The sequence below is a fragment of the Vipera berus genome (genome assembly GCF_964194415.1).
Source record: "Vipera berus genome assembly, chromosome: 2".
Taxonomy (NCBI): Eukaryota; Metazoa; Chordata; class Lepidosauria; order Squamata; family Viperidae; genus Vipera; species Vipera berus.
In genome coordinates, this window is record NC_138203.1 from 90,022,231 (window position 1) to 90,048,732 (window position 26,502).

General features: G+C 39.5%; 1 long non-coding RNA gene across 1 annotated transcript in view; it reads right to left on the bottom strand.

The window, feature by feature from the left end:
* Nucleotides 1-26,502, bottom strand: part of LOC308662277 — a 907,910-nt gene that overhangs the window by 228,086 nt on the left and 653,322 nt on the right. The gene's annotated exons all lie outside the window — the stretch shown is intronic.

Here is a 26,502-nt window from a genome sequence, read left to right on the forward strand (position 1 = left end):
CGAGAAATGTAGGGAAATGGCACCGTGCCCAGCTCCTCGCTTACCATGGGCGGAGGGTGATGGAAGTTGCATTTCAAAGCCTTTGGAGATCTCCAGCTTGGAAAAAGCTAGATTATATCGTCAAGCTGCAACTCTGTGTAATTAAGTTTTGTTTTTTGAGGTGACATAGAACGAAGAGATAGATGGATGGATGGATGGATGGATGGATGGATGGATAGATAGATAGATGATATAGATAGATAGATTAAATGGATGGATGGATAGATAGATAGATAGATAGATAGATAGATAGATAGATAGATAGATAGATAGATAGATAGATAGATAGATGATAGATAGATAGATAGTTGTTGTTAGCTGCAAAGTTGTGTCTGACCCATCGCAACCCTATGGACAACGTTCCTCCAGGCCTTCCTGTCCTCTACCATCTTCTGGAGTCCATTTAGGCTCACTCCTAATGCTTCAGTGACTCCATCCAGCCACCTCATTCTCTGTCATCCCCTTCTTCTCTTGCCCTCAATCTTTCCCACCATTAGGCTCTTCTCCAGTGAGTCCTTCCTTCTCATTAGGTGGCCAAAGTATTTGAGTTTCAACTTCCTGATCTGGCCTTCTAAAGAGCAGTCAGGGTTGATCTCCTCTAGGACTGACCGGTTTGATCGCCTTGCTGTCCAAGGGACTCGCAGGAGTCTTCTCCAGCACCACAGTTCAAACGCCTCAATTCTTGGCGCTCAGCCTTTTTTATGGTCCAACTTTCACTGCCGTACATTGCAAAGATAGATAGATAATTACTACTTTGAAAGTCACAAATGGGACAGAGAAAACAGGAATTAGTATGAAATATAAGGCAGACCCTATGTCTTAAGGGAGAACTTTATTTTTAATTGATTTTCCCACAGTTATTACAAGGATCTTTTTGTAAAGTTCATATATTGCCAACTCAACTGTTACTGCAATTGTAGATTAACCAATCTAAGGGCCTTAGACTGGAAGGCTATTACTGAACATCACCATTGGGCCAGCCCAGAATGGGAGTAGTCCAATGGCACTATTTCTTTAATTAACTGATGCAATTGAAATGACCTAAAGAAGAACATTAAGGCATACCAGAGGGAATCTGGTTTGATTGTACTCTTGCTAGGAGAACTTCCCAATGGATCGTGTATCATGGACATATCTATTATCAATTCTGGGAGCTGTAATCCCAATACATCTGAAAGCTGCCAGAATGGAAAATATTTAAGAATCAAAAGAAGAATCATTTTTCCAGGAAGGAGGCAAGGAAAGAAGATATAAAGGTAAAGGTAAAGGTTCCCCCGCACATGCGTGCTAGTCGTTTCCGACTCTAGGGGCCGGTGCTCATCTCCGTTTCAAAGCCAAAGAGCCAGCGCTTGTCCGAGGACGTCTCCGTGGTCATGTGGCCGGCATGACTAGACGCCAAAGGCGCACGGAACGCTGTTACCTTCCCACCGTAGTGGTCCCTATTTTTCTACTTGCATTTTTACGTGCTTTCGAACTGCTAGGTTGGCAGAAGCTGGGACGAGTAACAGGCACTCACTCTGTTACGCAGCACTCGGGATTCGACCCGCCAAACTGCCGACCTTCTGATTGACAAGCTCAGCGTCCTAACCCACTGAGCCACCGCGTCCCTTTTAAAGAAGATATATTAAAATACTATTATTCAATAGCACTTGCTACTAGCACTGGCACTACAATTCTAGAAGGATATGTTTCTGTAACTCTTGATTGTGTTTGTAACTTTGTGTTACAACAATTTTCTAAGATTGAATTGTATTATCTTCACAGTGCAGATGACGGTTAGGCTGAAAGTTAAGCCTAACCCTGAATCTATCTTGTAAAAATAAGGTTGAAGCAAGGTTCAAATGCATCACTTATTTAATTTAGTTATTTATTTATCTACATTTAGGGGCCACCTAGCTCTTTAACCTGGGTGGCTTAGAAATAAAAAAAACATGCAAATATAAGATCAAAGCAATAACAACTCTGGCCAATCAGAAAAAGAAAAATAATATCCCAAGCTATTCAGCAGAAATAACAAATGTTAAGCTCATCCTTTATTTTTTTAATTGATGCTGTATTATATAAGGTAGTCCTCAATTTACACTAGAACTGGGACCAGAATTTCTGTTGCTAATCAAGGCTGCTGTTAAGTGAAACATGCCTGATTTTACAACCTTTTTGCCATGTTAAGCAAATCACTACAGTTAAGTTAATCATGCATTCATTAAGCAAATACAGTTCCCTTATTGATTTTTTTCAGAAGCCAGTTGGGAAGGTCACAAATGGTGATCATTGTAAGATCATTTTAAGAAGAGACTGGACAGCCATTTGTCTGAAATGCTATAGGGTTTCCTGCCTGAGCAGGGGGTTGGACTAGATGACCTCCAAAGTCCCTTCCAAATTATTATTATTATTATTATTATTATTATTATTATTATTATTATTATTATTATTATTATTATTATTATTATTATTATTTCCTGTATTGCTGCAACTATTGTACATACATGCTGGTTACTAACTTCCCAAGTTTTGATTATGTAACCATGCGGATGCTGTGATGGTTGTGAGTGTGAGGACCAGTCACTTTTTTCAGTGCTTTTGTAATTTCAAATGGTCACTGAATGAATGGTTGTAAGTCAAGGACTATCTGTATCAAACAGCAGGCAGATCTAAATATTTAAAGATGGGTGATGTAACCTTCTAAGTGTTGCTAAAGAATCACACATAATATTTTTCTCCTTCCTAGCTGAAGTTTAGAAACATTTGGAGAATAACAGAAGGCCTGTTACTGATTCAGCTGTTCAGATACTTTATTATTATATTATTATTAAATGCTATTATATTCTTACCGGGTAGTCTAATAATGTCTATTCTAAGGTGTATTCTACTGAATTTAGTGGGAATTATTTCTAGATTAAGCAGATAGGGAATATTAGCATTAATTAACAGTGGTAGAAAAAACAGGAAACCAAATAAATCATTGTTTCTTAAGCTTGGCAACTTGAAGATGTGTGGGCTTCTTAAATTAAAAAAGTCTGGTACTTGAAGTCCAGACATCTTAAAATTGGCAGGTTTAAGAAACATTGAAATAAATGAATACCACTGCAATGAACATATCAATTCATTACACTTATCTAATGCTTTTCTGGAAACAGTAATGTGACTTAGATATTAATGTAGTTAAAATGTATAATAACAGTAAAACGAGTCTGATAGATTAAAAACTTAGCTCCTTTAAACCAAGGATCCTTATCAATATGGAAATACTTTAAAATGAGAGGAGGAATAAGCTGCTTACCCTCCGGCCAAATTCTTTACAAGATAGGGAGGTAAGCCTTGAGAGACAGTAGCACTGCGTGGGTGTCCTTATTGAGAACATCTGACTGATAGACATATTTAGTCTTTATCCTAGTTTGGTATAAGCAATATTGAGTCAGAAGAGAAGTATTCATGTTATAAACATTTCTGGGAGTGGAAAGAGTCAATTGCAAAAGTACCATTACTGTATTCTCTAAAAAAACAACAACATTACAGTAAAGGGCATTCTGACCACAAAAACAATATGAGAAAATGACAAGTAGTTGATTCAATCTTCTAAATCCAAGTGCTTCTTCCAAGTCATTAGGTCTGCTTTTAGTCTTTACTGCAGATGGGCTGAAGTGACTCATATGAATCTGTTCATACCAAAACAGTTTCCCTAAGACCTTTCCCAAAATATTTTAGTTCACAGCTAATTTTATTTTGTAGGCTGTATTGAGTCATTGCCCTCACATTCCTCAATAGCAATCACAGGAGTCATTGTGTCCAGTTCTTCTGCAAGTGATGATTCTGAGTTGGTTTTATATGTCCTCTAGTAAGGAGATTCTTCATGTGTTGTTAAAATGGACAAATTACAAAATTGTTATGGCAGATATCTTCCTTTCAAGCTTAATTGCATTAATCTCTGAGCCTGTCCTAAACATTTATCTGTTATCTCTTAAAATGGAGAACTCTGGGTGTGAAATTTCAAGTTCTTGCTTGGAATCCCATCACTTATCAAAGGGATTCTTATCCTTTTATTGCAAAAGATTATAGTATATATGCATTCAGACTTTTGTACTCCTTATTTTTAAACCCATTCACTGAAGTTTATAGATCATAAATGTAATAGACCATTACACTGAATGTAATATGATTTTTGTTAAAGCAATGTCTACGTATGTGGCAGCATCTGGCTATGCTTTTCTGGGTTTGGATGTTAAGCAGGTTCAGGCCTGCGTAGACATCCAAGGAAAACTAATACAATAGACCAGAGTGGGAATTTTAAAAAAGAACAATCCAGAGGGAAGCAATGCAAACTTATATTATTGTCAAAAAACTATGTCAATGGGTCAAGGAGATCAGAGGAACTAAAGTCAACTGGAAGGAATCTTTTAATGTTATAGAGTAGAACTCCTCAGGAACAGCAGCCTAATTACATAGGTGAATATTAAAGTGAACTGCTTAACCATTGCAAATTTAATAGATTCTCTTTCCATGAATCTAAATATGGATGAGGCTATTTTTGGTGCATACAACATAACATTTTGGTGTTCCAATTTTCCTATTTCCTATTCTTGAGATGCATTCAATTAATACTAATTAGACAGGAAAGTATTAATAAACCACCAAGGAAATCAAGTGTTACATATTAATACAACCTGTACATTGCCTATACTGTAATTCACATTTTAAAATAGCTGCAATAGTGCAACAAAAATGGTCTGAAGCACCTTTTAAAAAGGTGTTGGGTTTTTTTGCTTTCAGATACACAAGTGGCTAAAACACAAGAAAAGATGAGACTGCTTCAACTAGCCATTTAAATCAATGTAGGTTGAATGACTTCAAATAGATTCAGTCAAGTGAAATGCAGTAGAAATGCAGTTATAAATAACGCTAATACTGTCATTGAAGGAGAGTATATGATTGACAATCTGTTTACTACAGATTCATGTCTGAAGAACATGTATCCCCAAGTTAGAAGGCAAACAGAGATGCTAAGATATAAACACTTTGACTGGTTTCTGACTGATGTCAAATCATGACTCATTTAGTCATGGTTTATTAAATAAGCTATCACTTGCCAAAAGCAAAGAAAGTACATTAAGGCTTGGGATTTAGGCTCCCTGTTGATACACGATGCAACATTGGGCTAACTAGTGCTACAAACCAGAAAATTGCTTTTATAATCGAGATTTAGATTAGAGCAGACATGTCAAACACAAGGCCCGGGGGCCGGATCCGGCCCGCGAAGTGGTTTCATGCGGCCCACGAAGCCATCCTGGAAACAGTGAGGGAATGGCCCCCACTGCCTTGGCCCTGGCCCAGAGACCCTCCTTCTGCCAGAGACCCTCAGATCTGTCCCACTCCTGCCCAGGCCCCCATAGGCACCCTTGATGCGAACGATGCTGGCCACGCCCACCCAGTAGGCCATACGCACTCTAGCCATGCCCACCCAGTAGGCCATGCCCACCCAGGCCACACCCACCCGGCCCCCTGAGGGCAACCGTAATGCTGATGCGGCCCTCAATGAAATTGAGTTTGACACCCCTGGATTAGAGGTTACCATTGCTTTTCCTAATTTAACCCTCTTCTTAATCAATTTTACTAGCCAGAGCTTGGACAGATTTGCTCTTTGGATTAACTGCTTCCAATCTAGATTATTACCAGAAATTTGATAGAAATGTGATACAGATTCTGTTCACATGATATGCCTGGTGCAAACATTAATTAGTGTGCATTGAGCCAACCTGTCAACGCTGCAAACATTGGACGTTTTTGCCTTGACAATATAAGAGGCAGCCTTTCCCTTTAAACTGTTTTGCTTTTGAAAAATGAAACTGGGGTGGAGGAGAATTCTACCCCGGTTGTTTTTTTAATAAGATAAGGAATGGCGAGAAACAGAACAGAAGAGAAGCTTTGCTTGTTAAACTAATTGGAGAATGTGATTTATGACGTTTAAATTAAGGGAGGGAATTGTGTTTGAAACTATGTGTTCAGGGCAGGAGAATTCAGATTTTGGCATCCATCCATGAATGCCAATGCTTCATTCTCATTATTATAGACTTTTTAGAATAAACAATGCCGGAATGTTCTTTGAACTGTCTCATTAGTCGGAACCATGACACAACATTTATCTGCATGGCTGTTTAATGAGATGTTAAGTTTTCTGTGGTCTTTCAAATTCAAAATAGCTACAATATTAGAAACCTGAATACTGTATAACTTTCATAGAACTTAAAGGTATCTACCCAAAAAAAATGAAATAATTAAACCTTGATTACAGCCCACACAGTTTTAAACCTCAGTGGATCATACACTAACACATTAGGGCTGGTTGCTAGTTAACACACTTTCCTTTACAATTAGCCAATTAATGAAAGTTATAGAATAATATAGCTATATGTCAGTTAGTGAAATTCCATATGCAAAAATGCCAGCTTCTGAATCCATGCAAGCATGCAAGCTCATCATATTTATATTATACTGTGAATTTTTCATCTATCTGAACTGTCTGATCAAGGAAAACAACTGTATTAATAAACTACTTCTTTAAACTTCATTTCTCAAGGAGAATGGATGCCTTTTAACCTTGATGGTTTCATTTATTAACTTGCAATGGAAAATTGAAGCTCCCCCTCCTTTTAGTCTTTTCTTCTGAAATAGTTCTCAGCTGGGAATTTGCAAAAGGGAACACTAGGATTTGCAGAAATATATTAGTCATTCATTCTTTGTGTGTTTCATGAAATTCTAATGAATCTGTCACACAGTAGAACTATAGAAAATGTGAAGTTCACATATACATTATAATGCAGGAATATACAATATTATAGACTGGCAGTGTAGATATGGTAATAGTGAAAGAACAAAATAATTCTATAAGTCAGGCTAAATATAAATAGGTTCTGTAGAAATTTTTGAGTTTTCTATAGGGAATGTTTACTTGCCACCCATAATATTTACAGTGCTGTCCTAAGGGTAATTCTGCTAGGTTTAGTGGAATATCCAAGAAAATAAATACGGACAGAATAGCAATCTTACAAAGAAAATTAAACTGTTCTAGTTTCTTAAGAGTATCGGCAAAGGACTTCACATTTTTCCAGTGATCCCTTTTTCCTTTTTTAAAAAATACCTTTCTTTTTAATCCATAATTAGCAGATCAATCAAAGTCTAGATTTGAATTTCTTCTGGTATATTTATTTCCATGTGCATAGATTAAAGTATATATAAATAAAGAGGGGAAGGTACACACACTGCAGTATCTCCTACTGGCAGGCCAAAGTAGTACAACTAGCAAGTGATGCAGAACATAACGTATGGCTTTTAATCATATAACTTGCCTATTTATTTCCACTTTATGTTGCTTGTCTCTGCCTTGTAAGAATAAGTAAGGATAATAACAATTCCGCTTGTTACAAATACATGTGTCGCCAAACTGTAAAGAAAAACAAAATGGTCCTCTTCAAAACGGGTGAACAGGTGGTCTCTTTTCGTGTCCTTTTTGCCATGTGCCTCCGTTGGCCAGCTGGTCCCTATAGAAGCCACTGGAGGCAAAAGAGCAGCTGGTATTTATAATAATAGGGGTGACCAGGGAATGGTCCCTTTCCTCTTTCGCTGATATTTTGTTAAGCCAAAGCATTCATGTTTCTTCTTTAGTTATTAAGTCCAAGGCAGCTCTATCCTGTGAGTTTTCTTTCTAGTTTCCTACATGGCTTTGGACTCAATTATATTGAATCCCATCTGCCATTCATATTACATGGATGGTTTATAAAAATGGCAAATGAACTTCAGTTTAAGCAAGAGCAAAATGATGCATACTGGAGCAAACACACACACACACACACACACACACACACACACACACACACCGCAAATATTTTAGAATTCTTTTGGTATACCAAACTGGTATAATAACAACTGTCTCAAAAACAAAAGTATAAGGCTGAGGGCTAAAAAAAAAAAAGGTCAACCAAAGGTGTCCTGAAGTAGACATATGTTCCCTACAACAACAACAAAATCTAAAATAATTTAACCCCATAATACTAGAAATTAGGATCCCATGATCCTGAGAAGGAAAAAAACCTTGAAATAGACATTTAAATAGGTTTGCAATTGAGATGTGTAAGATGCACATGCAGAAAACATCAGGAAATAAACATGTTTTTTTTCTTTCCCCAAAATAATGGAAAAAGGTTTATTTTGGAGTTGTGGGATGGTTTTTCAGTGAATGCTGGGAGAGATTGAAGGAAAGAGAGGATAAAAACTAGCGGCAAGGTGAATGGACTTAATTACAGCCCTAATAAGGATCAGATTGAGGCAGATCCTCTTGGAGAAAATCTTCGTAGCCTCTAATCAATAATCAATAAATGCATAATCAATAAATCAAGTCAACGAAATAATAGGATTCTCAACTGAAAACTGGACAATAGTTCAGGAGACCTGGAGGTTTTTACAAGGGTTTTTTCCAACAACACCTAATTTGTGGAATTTGCTGGTGAGGAAGTTCGGTCTTTCCAAAAAGGATTAGACAAATTCATGGATAAAATTTTTATTGGTGACTCCGTGTTGTTTTATATTTATTGTGCAGGAACAACTGAAAACAGCTGTTATCTTTAGCAGGGCTTGGAAATCATAAACATCCATTTTTCCACCACGAGAAACATGATGCTGCTGATCACGTGGCTTTTCTCTGACCCAACAAGGTCCTTATATTTTTATGATCACTAGAATTCAAATATTTAAACATTCATTTTTTAAGGTTAAAGTATAGTACTGCAGGCAAAGTCTGCCCATAGCCTGCAGTTTAATCCTGATGGGAATCAAGGTTGACTCAGCCTTCCATCCTTCCGAGGTTGGTAAAATGAGGATCCAGATTACTGGAGGCAATATGCGAATACGTCTACATTGTAGAGCCCCCACAGAGTCCTGTAAAGCACTATAGGGCAGTATATAAGCCTAAATGCTAAATGGTATTGCTACCTGTTCCATGCAAGGACCAAAGCAATAGCAATTATGTTACTGGTGGCACCTATCTGGAAAAACTAATTTGGCAGTTGCTCATTTGTAGATGTCAACTGATGAAACATGTTTCCTTTTGCAATGCATAATAGTTAGTAATATGAACACATATAATGAATGAAATGAAAGCAATTGGGCAGAAAGGTTGGGATTGATTCTATAAGGGTTTGGAAGCAAACATTATATGGCTATTTGATAATGTAGCTTAAAAGACCAGTACAGATATTTTTACTGCCAAATAGCTTCACAGAGCTATCTGACCGAATAAAACTGAGGCTTCAGTTTTCACTAGCCATCATGTTCTGTCATGGTTTGAGCAATTATGGTCGAGCAAATTATATTATGGCTTAGCTTGATGTATGAAAATTGTGATGATGAAATTATCTGATGAAATCAATTGGTGCTGGGAGTAAAGCAGCTTCCATAAGAACATCTGTCTACAGGCAGTGTTACTAAGAAATGCATAATGTGTCACTGGCCTTGATTGATTGTATTTATATTCTGCTTTTTTAAGACCTCAAAGTTGCAGATTAGGATCTCCAAATTTTATTGCCAATCTAGCTCCTTTGTGAAGTTGCTTGGTCTGAGACAGGGGTCAGCAACCTGAAACAGTGAAAGAGCCACTCGGAACCGGTTCCCTCACAAAAGGAAAAACTGGGAGCCGCAAAAAATGTGTGCACATGCACGTACATGCGCACATGCGCAGAACAGGGTTTGAAGAGTGGAGCCAAGGCGAGATATGCACCTACCCTGCATGTTTGAATTGATTGGTTGAACTTTTTTAGTCCCACTTTTTTTTTGGGACTGCACATGGCAGAGGACTGGGAGCCGCAGGAGACGGCTGAAAGAGCCGCATGCGGCTCCGGAGCCACGGGTTGCAGACCTGTGGTCTGAGAAAAAAAGACTGGCCAATAGTTACTCAGTGCATTCAATTCAGTACTTTAACCAGTATACTAGTATAGGCTATGCTGAATGTAGAACACAAAACAATATAAATTACACATATGATATTGCATGGTTCAGCTTAGTTGAATCATACATTTTCACTGTCAGAAGAGATTCAATACTTTATATGACTGCAAAGGAAATCAAAGGAGCTTATGTTCACAAAATTACATATAATGTAAGAATATTTAGTAGTCTTTGCATATGCTCCTTAAGGGAAAGCCAACATACAGTATACAATACAATATTTCTTTATATATATATATATATATATATATATATATATATATATATATATATATATATATATATATATATATATATATATATATACAAATTTTATTGATTTTCTAATATTACATTCACATATTTGAAAAGCAACATGGTGACTGAGTAGTAGTGATTCAACTACATACAGATATCATTAGTACAGATTTCAGATTGCTACCATAAATATTTCCTCTCTTTTTCCCTTCATATATACTGTCTATTTGTAAATTAAAAGACAAATTTTATCTTATCACATAGAAAATAGCTTCCTTACATATATCCAAAGTTTTTAGTTTACACATATTCTAGTTGTTTTAACATACAATCTTTTAGACAATGACCTAATAGATTTTTCAGTTTTAATTTCCACTAACATTTAGATTTAACGTTTGATATTTATCATTCCCAAAAATTTTAATATACTCCCAATTCATCTATCATCATTCCTCACACAATCTAATATTCAAAATACACATCCCGTTTACTTAACTTTTCACCCTCTATGTCAACAAATTAAGGATACAATACAATATGATATCCTTCCTTTTTGCTAGTTTTCAGTTGTTTTTTAAGTAATAATCAAAATTTCTTTTTATTTCACTATTTAATACTTCCTCTCTCTTCCTCTTTGTATCTGCTATCTCTAGCTTAAACTAATAATTTTCATTTTTAACGTTCCATATAGACCTATTTATTACTTTTAACAATAAGTTTTTAGCTTATCTACATTGTTCACCCTTACATGATCTTTATACACAAATCAATATTCAAATTAGCTATTAGTATTTATACTGCTAAATTTTAATGACCAATTTTTTTTCTTTATCTCAGTTCATAACCATGTCTTGTGTTCAACATGCACGTCTTATCTAAGTACGTTCTGTTTTAGATTTCAATAAGATGTTTGAAACTCCATTCTTCTTGAGTCTTATTCTGGCTTTTTTTCTTTGCCAAATCTTCCATGTCCTTGTTTTTAGGTCATCAAACCAGTCTCTTTGTAATATCATGTATATTAATTGATATTGGCAAAATCATCCGGTTGCTATTTTTTTGAGAGAACTTGTAGCTCTAGTGGATCGTCTCTTTATTCTTCCATTTCGACGTGGTAGTTCTGAATTGTTTATCTTCTCATCCAACTGTTCTTTTTCTAGATCCTCTAGTTCCTTCTGAGTTGTATAAGAAACCTTTTCCTTTTTCCAAGTTGTTGATGTCTTTTCTGAATTTTCAAATGTCAATATTTGTTGAATAGTATATTCTTCTGTCATAGTATTTGAATGTTTCATTTTTTTCTGTTGTATTTTGTATAGATGATTCTTTAGTTGTAGTCAAAGTTTGGGCTTTCATATCTGGGCTGTCTTCTTGTTCCTTCACATAGCCTCTTAGTATTTTATTGGTTGTGGTAAGAATTTGAATTAGTGTTTTCAACATATAGAGAGTTTGTTGACCTTCATCTATAAGGAAATTTTGTTCCTGGTCTTCTTCCATATTGGTATTTTAAACTAAAGGCTTTACGCTTAGGAAATCCAAAAGAGAGATTTTTTTTCCTAGGTAGGGAACACAAAGCCTTTCACAGTTGTTTCAAAGTTCTCAAGGTTATGTATCTTATTTATTTCCCTGGGCAGTCAGCCAGGCCCCTTTTAAAGTTTTCCTTTGAGTCCCAAAGTTATTTCAATCTTTTCAGTTTTTCTTTTTCTTTTTTATAAGAAAAAACCCAGATTTCCAACAGAAGTAAATAATGAAAAATAAAAAAATCTTTCAGTCCACATGCTTTGAGAAGTAAGGTTCCAATTGGGATTCAGTTACTTTTTCAACGTTTAAAACGCCCCTGGGTATTTAGTTGCCACTCTTTCTGGAGGTAGGGCTAAAGTCCCTCTTCCCTCACTGCAGTGGGGATAATGCTTAGCAGCTTAAGGAGGTACAGAAAGTAATTAGGGTGTAAAAGAGGTAGATCTCACCCAGTCTCTTCTGCGCTGCTTTAAGAGTTGCCTGGTGGAAAATGTGACTTCGGCTGTTCACAGCCTAGGGACGAGCCACAATGGCCGGTCCTTTCATCTACCGGTTTGGAGGGATTGCCATATTTAATGGGAGAGTTGCGGCTCTCCTGTGATCCAGCGAGCACCCCTCCTTGCTGGTCGCCTCTTTGGGGCGACTTTAGGCCCTTTTCAGGGGCCCCCAGCGATGCAAAACTGGACGGGGGAGAGAGAGCAAGTCTCCCAGCTGTCCATAGCGACTGCGTGGCAAACCGGAAGTCTACAATCGTATTTCACTTATTAGTTTTTGAAGGACAAAAATACACTGGGCATTATGAGAGAATTTCAAGCAACAGCTGTGAAAGCTTAACTCATCCATGGTTTAGTAGCATGGCCTCTTTAGCTACATGATCAATGTTTTAGACTTCAATCAAAAACACATACTTGAGCATTTTTACTATGGCATACTAGACTGCATGAATTGTGTGAAATCTCTTTCACCAAAGGCTATTGAGAAGAAAGACAGGGAGCTGGATGCCTCTGTCACAATGCTTTCCTTAAAGCATCAATAAAGATTTTAAAAAAGAAAAGAACACCTTCTCATTTTTCAGTGTTTAAGACTTGGCCCCTAGCATGAATTCAAATACATTTTTATAAAGAACCATCCGTTTGACTGAGGGAGTGGTGCTGTTATACATCTCTTTAAATGACATTTTATCTTTGAAATAAATCTATTTGAATTTAAGGATTTCAGGTTGGGTATTTCAGGACAGATGACAGCAAGTCCTTGCCTATCTTAAAAACCAAGCTGGAGGCCATACAATAAGCGTTCTTATCAGCCCTCAATATCACACAACAGATATGACTGACAACTCCCTGGTGAGACTTGAACTATCAGCGTTCCTGATGTCTCTTGACTTGCTTCATTGCCTGGAGCTCTCCCAGAAACCATAGAGAAGTTTAGGCTCTTCAGTGTTAGTGTGGCATTTGGAGTGATTGTGACACGGGGCTGTTCCGCTTCCCCATTCGAAAAATCATTGAGAACCTCAACAGGATCTGCTCTTATTCCCTCTGAAATGACCCTCCTCCAAAAATTCACGAAATTATTGAAAACCCAGTTGATTTCCCAGGCTGTGGGGACACGGTGATTGTGGAGTCTCCTTTTGGTGTTGCTTTGTTTTGGCCTGATTGTTTGTGTTTTGGTATTTTGCTCTTTCAATCAGTTGTATTCTTTACATATTGGTTTTAAATTGTAAGCTGCCTAAAGTTGTTTGGTCTACTTATTAAATAAATAAATATTCTTTGAATTCTGCCAAAGTATTAAGCATTCATAAGTCTTCAGAAAAATATATATATATAATGGATCCTCAATAACTGCAGAAGCTAGATGATGCTATGAGACCATATTTCATCAGATGTTGTGTTACTCAAGGTAATAGTACCTCTTCTCAGTATCTGGACCTCCTTCTTATATCCTGAGGCAAAACTAAATTAAGGTATTTTCTGGCCTTTGCATTGGTCTGATGGCATTTTGAAACAGACCCATGGCTGATAGGAAGCCAGGAAATCCTGACCTGGCAGGTTGGCTTGATAGTTTGGCTTCTTCATTCATGATCAAATCATGTACTTTGCTTAAGTATATGACATTGGTATCATATACTTGAGGGAAGGGAGATTAGATAGGAAAATAGCCTGCAACTATATATGGCCTTTCAGATATTCCTGACCATTAATCATCTGGATTTAGGCATCACCATTTTCATTCCCTCTACCTTCCATACTAGAGACATCTCACGTCTCCAGGTACTCCGCCACATTCACACAGGGAAAATAGAAAAATAAACTTCTGGGCAAACAAAGTCAACCTTATGGAGTAAGAGCCAGTTTTCACTTAGGCCTGTGTCCCCTTAACTCAGCAACTAGCTTCTCCTCCAGAAATATCCAGTTCTCACCTCAGAGTGCTTTAGCAATAGCAATAATTATTATCCTTCTCATCTTTTACTACCTTGTTATTGGTCTCATATTATGATGATGATGTTGTTGTTGTTGTTGTTGTTGTTGTTGTTGTTTTGCACATGCACTGAAGCTTATGCACCACAGACAAATTCCTTGTGGAATTTGGCCAAATAAAGTATTTTATTCTATTCTACGAATAGCACTTAGACCCACATACCACCCCATAGTGCTTTACAGCACTGTCTGGATGGTTTTTACAATGTCAGCATATTGACCCCAGCAATCTGGGCCCTCATTTTACCGACCTCAGAAGGATGGAAGGCTGAGTCAACCTTGAGCGGGTCAGGATCGAACTCCTGACTGTAGGCAGAATTAGCCTGCAATACTGCATTCTAACCACTGTGCCACCAGGGTTCTTTGAAGAGCTTGTACTCAGTTTTTTTAAAAAGCAAGCAAGCAGGCTCTCGTATCTCATTGGTGAAAATAAAGATTATATTAGAATTTTAATATATTTGTTCTTATATTCATAAGGAAAGTTTAAAAAAAAACAAATCTTAACACCACATTGCTTATGGAGAATGTAATGCAACTTCGATTTCTTGGAGATGTTAATGAACATTGCCTTACACGCATAAACAATCCAGAATTGATGTTGCTTTGTTTACATTTAAACATAATTAAAATATGATGTAGTTAACACAATGACTCCCCAATCATGTTTTTGATTTTAGGAATGTGCAATAGTTTGATGACAGTTGAACTATTTCAAGCAAAAACACAGCTGCTTAAAAAATTGTGTTTAGTCCTGGAGCCTCAGTTATTTTAATCTCTGCTCTACATCATGATTATTTATCTGGATAATGACAAAATAAATAGGCAGAGACCTGTTGGATTGATTGATAATACTGTATGACAGTGGTGGCGAACCTATGGCATGGGTGCCAGAGGAGGCACTCAGATCCCTCTCTGTGGGCACCTGTGCCATGCCCCAGAGGTGGCAACTGTCCCTCTTTAACCAGCCGCCTGCTAATTTGCCAAGGTCCCACGTGGCTGAATGCATCCTGGCACGGCTGGTTTCCCTTCCCCCCCTCCTGTCCCTCCTGGCCTCGCATGCTCTCCTTTTCCCAGGCACGACCCACTGTATCACCTCCTCAGCTGTTGGTTGACCATCCATCTTGGAGGCGGCTTTTTTGAACTGCTGGCGATGGGCTGTGGAGTCCCAGAGTGCGCCTGTCGAGGGACCGGCAGGCTGTGACTACTGACAGACACAGTTGGCCCCCATGCGCTCGCTGGCCTCTGTGTGCGGGGGCTGATGGTGTCAGGCAGCAGCTGTCCCAGCCCTTGCCTTGCCCCATGGCAATGGCACCCCCACCCTGTCTCCCCTCACCCCACAGGATGAGTCTTCTGCCTGCCGCCCCACCTGCCAGAGACCTCCTGGAGCTCCCCCAACCCTGCCTGCCCCCACAGGTGTCCCTCCCCACAAGCAACATTGAGGTGACCCCACCTACCTTGGCCACACCCACCCAATCTTCCATGACCACCTCAGCCACACCCACCCAGTGGGCCACGCCCACCTGGCACCCAGTGATAAATAAGTGGGTTTTGGGTTGCAGTTTGGGCACTTGGTCTCTAAAAGGTTCGCCACCACTGCTGTATGAAGTATCAATTTCCATGTTTTTAGTGAGAAGTAACTTTTATAAGAACAAAAATAATAGATTCCTTTTGCTTTCATTGATATGAGCCTGTTGAAACCTTTAAGGGCAATATCTATCCTTTTAATATGAATTTAATCTAATCTAGCATTCAATGTGTAAATACTATCACCATTACAATTTATGACTGCTAAAATTATGCCTAATGATTATACTAACTTTTACGGAATATTTTACAAAAACCGAAGAACAGTGACTGGAGAGAATGATTGCCCTTGATTTAAAGAACTAAACTACTAATCCTTTAAAATGGATGGATTCCAGCAGTTTTACCAACTTAATATCTTCCACATATTTTGAGACCATGCCCCCCCCATTGCTGAGAGGGATTTTAGGCGTTGCAATCCCCGCAACTGGAAAATACCAGATTGAAGAAGACTAGACTAAAGCATGTGTTTTACATATGTATAAAGTATTTGGAATAGAGGAACTATGTTTGAATGCAGGAAAGAATCATATGGTATCTATGTATAAGAATGTTTCATCTGTCTCATTCCCTTTTCTTCTGATCTTTCACAGAAACAGATTTGATTTCTTTATTGGAACTGCAACATCAGTAAACACACAAATAAAGTTAGTTTAGTTTGTTTCTTGTACTCAAATTGAGTACTGGCAAGAACCAATGGCCAAAATAAAAATTAATATACATCCTAACTAAGAAGGCAAAACAGGTGAAGTTATTAAACCATTACAATATTTTAATCCTTTCTTCTTTGTACTTCAGCTCATGCAATCTTCCAGAAATGGAAGCTGGACTACTGCTAAAAGCTTAAAACTGAAATTGCCCAAATCTAAATATACACATGGCTGTTTTAGGATGTATATTCCTGAGCACGGCTGGCTCAGGAATTCTGGGAGTTGAAGTCCACGAGTCATAAAAGAGCCAAGGTTGCCTACCCCTGCTCTAGGGGATTGCTTTCAGCCCTGGGTAGCTAAGCAATAGTAACTGAAATTCTTCCTTTTGCCAACTGCCATTATGAAAGAACCCAATGACCCTTTAAGAAGAGCAGCAGAGGGACCTGGTAACCTGCTTATTAGTCTGTTGGAATGAGGTATAAACCAGTCGTCTCCTGACTTCTATCCCAAGATTAGTTGTGGACCATTTTTGGCCTTAAGAAATTAAAGATTTGGCCATCGCTGAGTTCAGTGGAAGTTTCTTCCAGGGATAAATACACAGTAAGGTGGGGGATGTGGTTGATCTCTAACTTTCCGTATATCCAGACAGCACTGTGAATGATGCAGAAAACGAAGAGTTGATTTCCTCCATCCTTCACTGTCCATCAACATCTGGACAGAGCTCAGCAACATCTGGACAGCTGAGGACTCCTTACACTACAGAGAAATCTAAACATCTTTTGCTGTTGATACGGATATATGAAAGACAGGAAAACGGGGCATTTAAGGAAGACCCAATGAGGATAATAGCGTAAGACATTGTATCACACAGTACTTATGTTCAAACAGTAATTTTAACAATAAAATTGTTCCATTACCTTGGCCTATCCCACCCTGTCAGGCAGGGAAGGTATGTTGCAGATCTGTCATTTAAAGAATTCCAACTGGGAAGGAAGGGAGCCTTCTCTGCCATTATCCTTGCCCTATGTAATATTCCCCCCCCCCGAGGTGAGGCAGGGCCCCATGCCCCTGGTCTTCCAAAAAGGAGTAAAACATGGCTCTGCAGCCTTGAATGGGGAGCCCAGAGGAACACACAGCCATGCAGCTGGTTGGAGCCCTGAGAGACCTCCTTTGCTTTTTAAACTAATTTTTTACAGGGTTCAGTCATCATTGCCTCTTTTTAAATTCTACATTTTTTAAAAAAAAATTAATTCTTATGTGCTGCTCTATATATTTTAACATTTTATTGTACACTGCCCAGCATCCCTCTTTGAGGGAGATAGGAGGTTCAAAAATGTGAAAAATAAATAAATAAAAAAAGAATCAAGAAATCAAATCCCCAGTAAAAAAGACTTTTAAAAACTTAAGCAAGAAAAATATCAGGACAGATTCATGACTATTGAAAGGTCTTAGTCAGAAGTAGAACACCATAGTAGAAGACTAATTGAAATATAAGAACTACCAAGATTATCAAAAGATCACCCAACAGTTGTCTTTAAGTCTTTGTTTCTCTCTTCATTAAAATTCAACGCTAATTTATTTTATTTATTTATTATATATTTATTCAATTTTTATAGTTGCCTATCTCAGCCCAATTGACTGGTTAAATTGTATCTGCAAGTCTTTTGCCAAATGAAAGCAAGAGTTAATTGAGGGTTAAGTGTTAGAAGATCTGCAGTTTATTGTTGAGCCTGGGTGATAAATTGGATAATGGAATGGAGTTTCCACAGGAAAATGGGTAAGTGTACACGAAGTTCCACTTGTGTGAGCAGAGGGACTTGAACGGAGGGTACTTGTGCTCGTGTGTGAAGTGGAGGGCACTAGTGCGCAAAGCTCCATTTGTGCAACTGGAGCTTCACACATGTGCTTGCCCATTTCCCCACAACCCAGTTTTGAACAGGCCATGCCTGGTAGTAGACTGCGGCCAGTGGTGGGATTCAAATATCTGAACAACCAGTTCTATTATGTGATGCAGGCCTGGCCCTCCGATGCCTAGAACGGACTTCTGGAAGTGGCATCATGCACTTCTGGTGGGCCATTCTAGGCCTGGGAGGCCTCCTCCAGGCCTCTGATGCCTCCTCTAGGCCTCCGATGCCTAGAACGGACTTCCAGAAGTGGTATCCATGCACTTCTGGTAGGACGTCCTAGGCCTGGAAGGCCTCCGAAGCCTAGACTCCAGAAGCCAGCCGGTTCTCCAAATTCAGGTAATTTTAGCTACCGGTTCTCCCAAACCGGTGCAAACCAGCTGAATCCCACCACTGACTGCGCCCCGGAGGTTGGGGTCCCCGAATATAAAACATGACTAACAAGCAGTCTCTTATTTTTGCCTGTTCAAAGTCCCAATCATAATTCTATGTTAGACCAAAGTACAGAATAAAAATAATCGTGTAGAATAGCAATTATTTGGGTAAACATATACATAGGCTGATGTGTAAAATCATATCACTCACCAAAGCTGTTACTTTCACCTGAGGGCTTTCATTGGTATTTTCAGACCACACGATAACTTTCTCTGTCTCTGTGAAGAAATACAGCATTTTTTTAAAAAGTTCTACCCACAGGTAAGAAGTCACAGTTTTTAAGTCAAAGGGCATTCCTGGGTTTTGAGTGAACCAATAAATGAGATAGGATATGGCAAATTGTACTGTTAATATAAATTGGGTTTAATGGATTTAATAGTTTTATGTAAATTCAGTCAAAACTAAACTAAATTAATTAAATCCTTTCTATAGGATGACTGTGTAGTGCTTTGAATTTGATTCCAGAAAACTCTAAAGCGACTGCATCTTTTTCAATGATCACACAGTTCTTTCCACAGCTACCTTAAAAACACCCAACAGGTTATTTTCCAACTTCCACATGTTCTTCAGCACCTTTTCTGATCTGACTCTGAAGTATTCCACAGCCCTAGTTAATAATACTATAAGCATTTCCATAAGCAAACATGACCTTTCTTTACCTTTGTACACATATCAATTCTGAAGTACATTTAAATGTTCCAAATAAAGAATAAGCATTCCACAAGGGATGAACAACTTCCATATTCCATTGTGTGTGTGTGCGTGTGTGTGTGTGTGTGTGTGTGTGTGTGTGCATGTGTGTGTTTGTAAGGTGACAAAAATAGGAGATGAATTCCATTTTTAGTGTAAAATTTGTTTACATTTGCAGAAGCCTCAGTTACTGCTATCATTGTGTGCTTTTCATCCTATAATTCCGTAAACCAAATCAATGGTCCATCTTGGTTATAAATAAAGCCATCGCATGTCTTACATGTCTAATAATTTGGGCCTGGAGGACATTCTAATATCAGAATACCAACTGTGTGTGCCAGAAGAGCAAAGAATGCCAAGTCAGCCTAAGCAACGTTTTAAAACCCTTGTGCATTCCAGAACATGGCCTTAAAATTTCAAGCACGCTACATTAAAAGCTGCAGGGGAAACAAGCACCGGTCCATGTTGCTTGTGCTAATTTCATTTATCTTTTGTATGCTTTATTCAGCGAGGCACAAGGCCTCCTCAGGCTGCTATCAGCAGTCTCTAGCTCAGCATCTTTAGATCCGCCCTGGGTTCTCTGACATTGAGCACATTGCTGACCCACTGGTTTCCTTTGACTCATTAAGGATTTCAGCTGTGAGCGGTACTTCAGATGGCTGATAGCAACAATTAGAGAGGGGGCCACAGAACAGAAACAACACTGAAGTCTCTCTGCTTGGAGGCAAAGGGAGGGCAGAGATACAGAACTACTGGGAGGATTCCATTTGGTGAGGTTTGGATGTGGAGGAGAATGGAGAGGTAGCAAAGAATGGATACAGCATGGCTGTCCAAACCTTTGGCTTGCCTGGACTGCACTGAGTGAAGAAGAATTGTCTTGGGTCACATACAAATTATATAATATAGTTAATGTATATAAATCACATAGTAGTGTTAAAAGTTTACAGTCTTGTGGGGCTGCAATATTATTTGTCCAGGGCTGCAGGCAGTCTGTGGGCTGCAGATTGGATGTACAAAGGGCTGAGAGCTATCAAAGGAAATCATTGGTTAAGACAGGAAATTCACTAGCTTTAACCATATGCTTCTAATCACCCCTTTCATCAGGCAAAAGCTTTATTTTGCCTTTAAGTGCAACCCAGAGATATTTTTACTAAATAATAATGTAAATCACTGACACCGAGAGACACGTATGCATTTTATTATTGATAATGAATTAAAGAGAAATAATAGGGATTTGAAGAGACGGTTAGGAACAAGAAGGAAAGGGTAATGTTTTTTTCAGCTTCACTCTGTATCAGCGCTGTTAGGCGATTAGCAGCCAGCTGTAGGGGAATTTGAAAATGTCTAATAATTTTTTAGGCTGACATGTACGGCCTAGATTTCAAACTTATCCTCAAAGAAACTTTATTTTATTTGATAGTTGTTTGAAAATTTGCTTCATGGTGAGAATTCAAATATCCCACACTTTATAGTGTGCTGATTTAGGAACACGGAAACCTGTGCTCTGCTGAGGCAAACCACTAATTCATCCTCCCAATACTGTCTACAACTAGGTACAAATTACCTTTGGACTCACCTTTAGAAAGAGTAGTCACATAGCAGAAGGGAGACAGGGAGAGAAGGAAAAGGAAGGAAGGAAGGAAGGAAGGAAGGAAGGAAGGAAGGAAGGAAGGAAGGAAGGAAGGAAGGAAGGAAGGAAGGAAGGAAGATAGATTCAGCTGAAGAAACTCCTTTACAACAGCTTCAGTGGTAGGATTCAAATATGTGAACAACCGGTTGGTTCTCAGTGTGGATGCCGCTTCCGGAAGTCCATTCTGGGCATGGGCAACAAAAACTTAGCTACCGGTTCTGCCAAAGTGGTGTGAACTGGCTGAATCCTACCACTGAACAGCTTCCTTTGAGATCTAACAGAAGTGAGAGAGATTATAGGCCGCTGGAGAGGAGATGATTAAATAATCAAAAAAACCCAACCAAACACCAGACATTCCTACACATACGGTTCTGATTACCTTTCTTATAAATAATGATAAAATATTGTGTGGAAATCAGGCCATCATATCTGACTCAGCTATGTGTGTGAATTCAGTCACAGATCCCTCCTTTGCCACCCGACAGAAATGAAAGAAAGGAGTTCCATATTTAAGGATGAAGCTTTTCAAAACACTTGGTTCTGGATATTTTTGTTTTAGAAAACAAAGCACCAACCAGAGAAGCATTATTTTGGCAGATGGGGATGGTAGGTTCTAACACAAAATGGAGGGACTGTTGAGGATGTACTGATGGAGATGTCTTGAATGCCGAAGGCCTTTAATGAAATGGAAGTAAAGCCAACTATATGCTGCTGCTTTTCAGCCTAGCAGGCTGAGGAAGGCTCCTTAATTTGAAATTCGAGGATTAAATTGAAAAAGGGAACCTGGTGAGAGAGAAATTAAGTGATTTGGCAGGATTTTGTTATATGAATTTTTCTTGAACCAAATAAAACCTAAGACTTGCTGAGCTGGATGAAGACAACAGTCTCTCTAACTCAGCATCTTTCCCCCAGGGTGACCAATCAGATGCTTACATAGGCAAGATACAAACAAAATAGCACCTTTCTGTTACCTTAGCAACTGTTCCTGACAAGTTTAATACTTCAAAAGGAAATATATGGTACTAAAGGAAGTATGTGGCTTTTATGACCATTGATAGCTTTATCTTCAAATTATTTCCCCAATCCTCTCTCAAAGCCCTCCGTACTGATTATCTCTTGTAATGTACCTCACAACAAAACTGCTGCAAGAATGGAGTGAATAAATGCAGATAGTCCTCGATTTATGACCACAGTTGAGCCCAGAATTTCTGTTGCTAAGTGGGACATTTGTTAAGTGACTTTGCCCCCATTTTACGACCTTTCTTGTCACAGTTGTTAAGTGAACCACTGCAGTTGTTGAGTTGGTGACACAATTGTTAAGTGAATGGGGCTGCCCCATTGACTTTGCGTGTCAGAAAGTTGCAAAAGGAGGTGACATGACCCCAGGGCAATCTGTCATAAGTACGAGTCAGTTGCCAAGCATCTGAATTTTGATCACGTGACCACGGGGGTGCTGCAACGGTCATACGTGTGATAAACAGTCATAAATCACTTTTTCAGTGCCGTTGTAACTCTGGTGACTAAACGAACTGTTGTAAGTCGAGGACTTGTATTTTACAGGGTTATGCAGAACTTCGGAGAGGTCCTTTGTGTCAAGCTACTACACCTCTAAAGAGCACCACTAGGGGTGGCTCCGAGATCCTTTCTGAGGTCCTTTTCCATCCCTTCAATCGTCTTCTGTCAGTACTTCTAGAGATGCTGAGGGAGGCTCAAGGCAGGACATCAAGTGCCTCATGTCAGCATGCTGACATCATGTCAGCATGCTGCTTCAACAAGATGGATGGTGTTTGGCTAAAGGGCCTTGGGAAAGTAAGCATAGTCACCTCCTATTGGTCAAATATTTCGCCCTGAACCTCTTATCATTCAGCTTAACTGGATGAACCTAAATCCAGTTACTCTTCATTTCTTATTTTTCTGACTCTATTCGTTTCAGTTTGTTGAATTTAAGACTTAAAAAAAAACATCTGTAAACATGTATGTGTATTTTATATCTCTCCAGACACGGGCAGTTTTGTTCACAATTTGGGCTACCTATACAATTTTTGCAAAACAGTTGCTATCTGCTTTCCTGTACATTATTTTTATAAATACATGCCATTTGTATACACTTTTTCAAGATATGCATTTTATTGCCAAACACAAACATATCTTAATGCTTCCTAAAATATAACTAAACTTCATTTAATTAATTGGTTTAAAAATGTGAAATTAGGTAAGTTCACATTCAAATACAGATTGTCCTCAATTTATGTCCATTCTTCAGTGACCACTTCAAATTATGATGGTGCTGAACGAAGGGATTTAACAAACTGTAAGGTAAAGGTAAAGGTTCCCCCGCACATGCGTGCTAGTCGTTTCCGACTCTAGGGGCCGGTGCTCATCTCCGTTTCAAAGCCAAAGAGCCAGCGCTTGTCCGAGGACGTCTCCGTGGTCATGTGGCTGGCATGACTAGACGCCAAAGGCGCACGGAACGCTGTTACCTTCCCACCGTAGTGGTCCCTATTTTTCTACTTGCATTTTTTATGTGCTTTCAAACTGCTAGGTTGGCAGAAGCTGGGACGAGTAACAGGCGCTCACTCTGTTACGCGGCACTCGGGATTCGACCCGCCAAACTGCAGACCTTCTGATCGACAAGCTCAGCGTCCTAACCCACTGAGCCACCGCGTCCCTCCTTAACAAACTGTACCTGACATTAAAGCTGCTGCAGAGCCCCATGGTCACATGAACAAAATGTGGATGTTTGGCAACCTGCCCTTATGACTGACCATGGTGACATTGCATCTGCTCCACCGCTGGGTCCCTTGGGCCTACCTCCAACACAGCTGACTCCCCACAGGCCTTGGGCCTGCTTCCCACCCTGCTCGATCCCACATCTTTGGACCTCCTACTATTCTATCACGCCCTGGCTTCACTTACCTTTTCCAACGATCATCTTTCCCAAAGAGAAATGCCCAATAAGCCACACAGCTTTCCTATACAGAGGCCACGTGGTGCCATCCTGGAAGCCAGCACCATTTTGGAAGTGGCTAAATTCTCTTCATTTGAGAATTGTGGCCACTTCCCAAATGGCACCTGCTTTTGGGACGGCAGCACATGGCTTCTATTTGGGAAGGCCACGTGGAAGATTGGCCGCTTCTCTTTTTGAAAGACAGGTTACTTGCCACGCAAACTTCCTATACAGAAGCCGTTTTAAGCCATAGTAGACTGGTTGCCATTTTGTGAGCGGCAGAGTGACTGGACACTGGGTTGAGTTCAGTTTGGTGAGCCCTCCACTGAATCAAGTTAAAGAAAACTGAAACTAAATAAGGGCAATATGAATACCAACCAAGTTATTATGATGACCTTTGGATTATGAAATCTGCAGACCATGTATTAGATTTTTATTCTATTATCTATCTGTCTGTCTATCTATCTATCTATCTATCTATCTATCTATCTATCTATCTATCTATCTATCTATCTATCTATCTATCTATCTGTATCTATATCTCAAGTCTGCAAATACATGCAATACTCCTGCCTTTTAGGATCCCAACAACAACCCTGTGAGGTGGGTTGTGCTGAGGGAGAGTGAGTCATGTCAAGTCACCTGGCTGGCTATGCCTAGGAAGGCCTAGAATGCAAGCAGGTCTCCTGCTATCTATTCCTTTGCTTTAACCACACCAAAATGGCTCTCATTATTTATATAATCACCCCTCATGTCTACCACTGGTCATATGGGGGTATAGTTTTGACCTCAGAGGGCTGCTGGTGAGATCCCTGAGAAACTGTGAACATTCAGTCGGAAGCACTACACGATTGCTTATATTACAACAAAACAGCTTAATGTTATTTGACTAGTATCATCCTGAATAAGTATGTAACAATGTTCCCTGCTTTGTGGATCAAAGCTATTGACTGCAGCTATTGCTTGTATGAAAGCTATAAACAATAGCAGGTTAGATCATACAGTACTCCACAGAGTTACTCATTCGTCCTGAAGAAGGAGTCACCAGAGTGAAACAAAAGAGGTTGCCAAGGAAACCATTTTGCAATTTAGTAGTGGCTTGAAACATACCCAAGAAATAATGTCTGTTGTCATAGCCTTGAGTATCTCTTGTAAACCTGTTTCAAGTCATCAAGTGGTTAGAAAGGGCCATTAGAAAGATTGTTTCCTTGAAGCCCAGAGCCATTGTACATCATTTTCCTTTTACATTCAGGGCATGCATATGGATGACCCATGTCTTTTCTTTAAGCAGTCACACAACAGGCCAGTTGATTTGAATACTAAAGTGGCTAGACTGTGTGCATGCGCATGTAGAAAGGCCCCATTTATTACCGGGACTCCTGACAGTCATATCTGAAGCAACTGGGAGCAACTATTAAGAGTGAGCTACAGTATATTTTAGGGACGTGGTGGCTCAGTTGGTTAGGACGCTGAGCTTGTCGATCAGAAGGTCGGCGGTTTGACGGGTCGAATCCCGAGTGCCGCATAACAGAGTGAGCACCTGTTACTCGTCCCAGCTTCTGCCAACCTAGCAGTTCGAAAGCACGTAAAAATGCAAGTAGAAAAATAGGGACCACTACAGTGGGAAGGTAACAGCGTTCCGTACGCCTTTGGCGTCTAGTCATGCCGGCCACATGACCACAGAGACGTCCTCGGACAAGCGCTGGCTCTTTGGCTTTGAAACAGAGATGAGCACCGGCCCCTAGAGTTGGAAACGACTAGCACGCATGTTCGGGGGAACCTTTACCTTTACAGTATATTTATTTTGTCTCCCACAAAGGTTAAATAAACAGGTATTTTTCAAAGATTTTGGACTACAGTTGTGAGATGCAGCAGGTGCCTGATGCTCTTTCCCATTGTGTTTAATGGGCTATAGTTTTTACATCTCCATGGAACCACTAGATAAGACCATTCTCTGCTTTGGGGTTATTGATCAACAATGTACTTATGAAATCCAGTTGCACATTTCACACACACACACACACACACACACACAGACACACACACACACACAGCCAATCATGCTGTCAAAATCCTGGTCCAGTATCTGGAGCCTGTGTGGTTCTGGATGGGGAGATACAAACTCAGGGACAATCCTGATTGATACCCCTTAGATATCCCATCGTCAGTTCTTAGTGGGACTGCATTTCTGCATTCAAGATTTGTACACCATCTGGGGCTCCTCTTGGACTCACAGCTCCTGCATGAAAAGCAGATGGGAAGGACTTCCGCTGGCGGCGCGGCGCCGAAGACAGCCTCCCCTGGCTGCCCGCGGCTCAGCTGTTTGTTTTTTCGCCCGAAACAGCGCCGATCAGCTGTTCGGGCGAAATTGAAGCCCCCTCCTCGGGAGAAGAGGAGGGGGTGAGGCCCC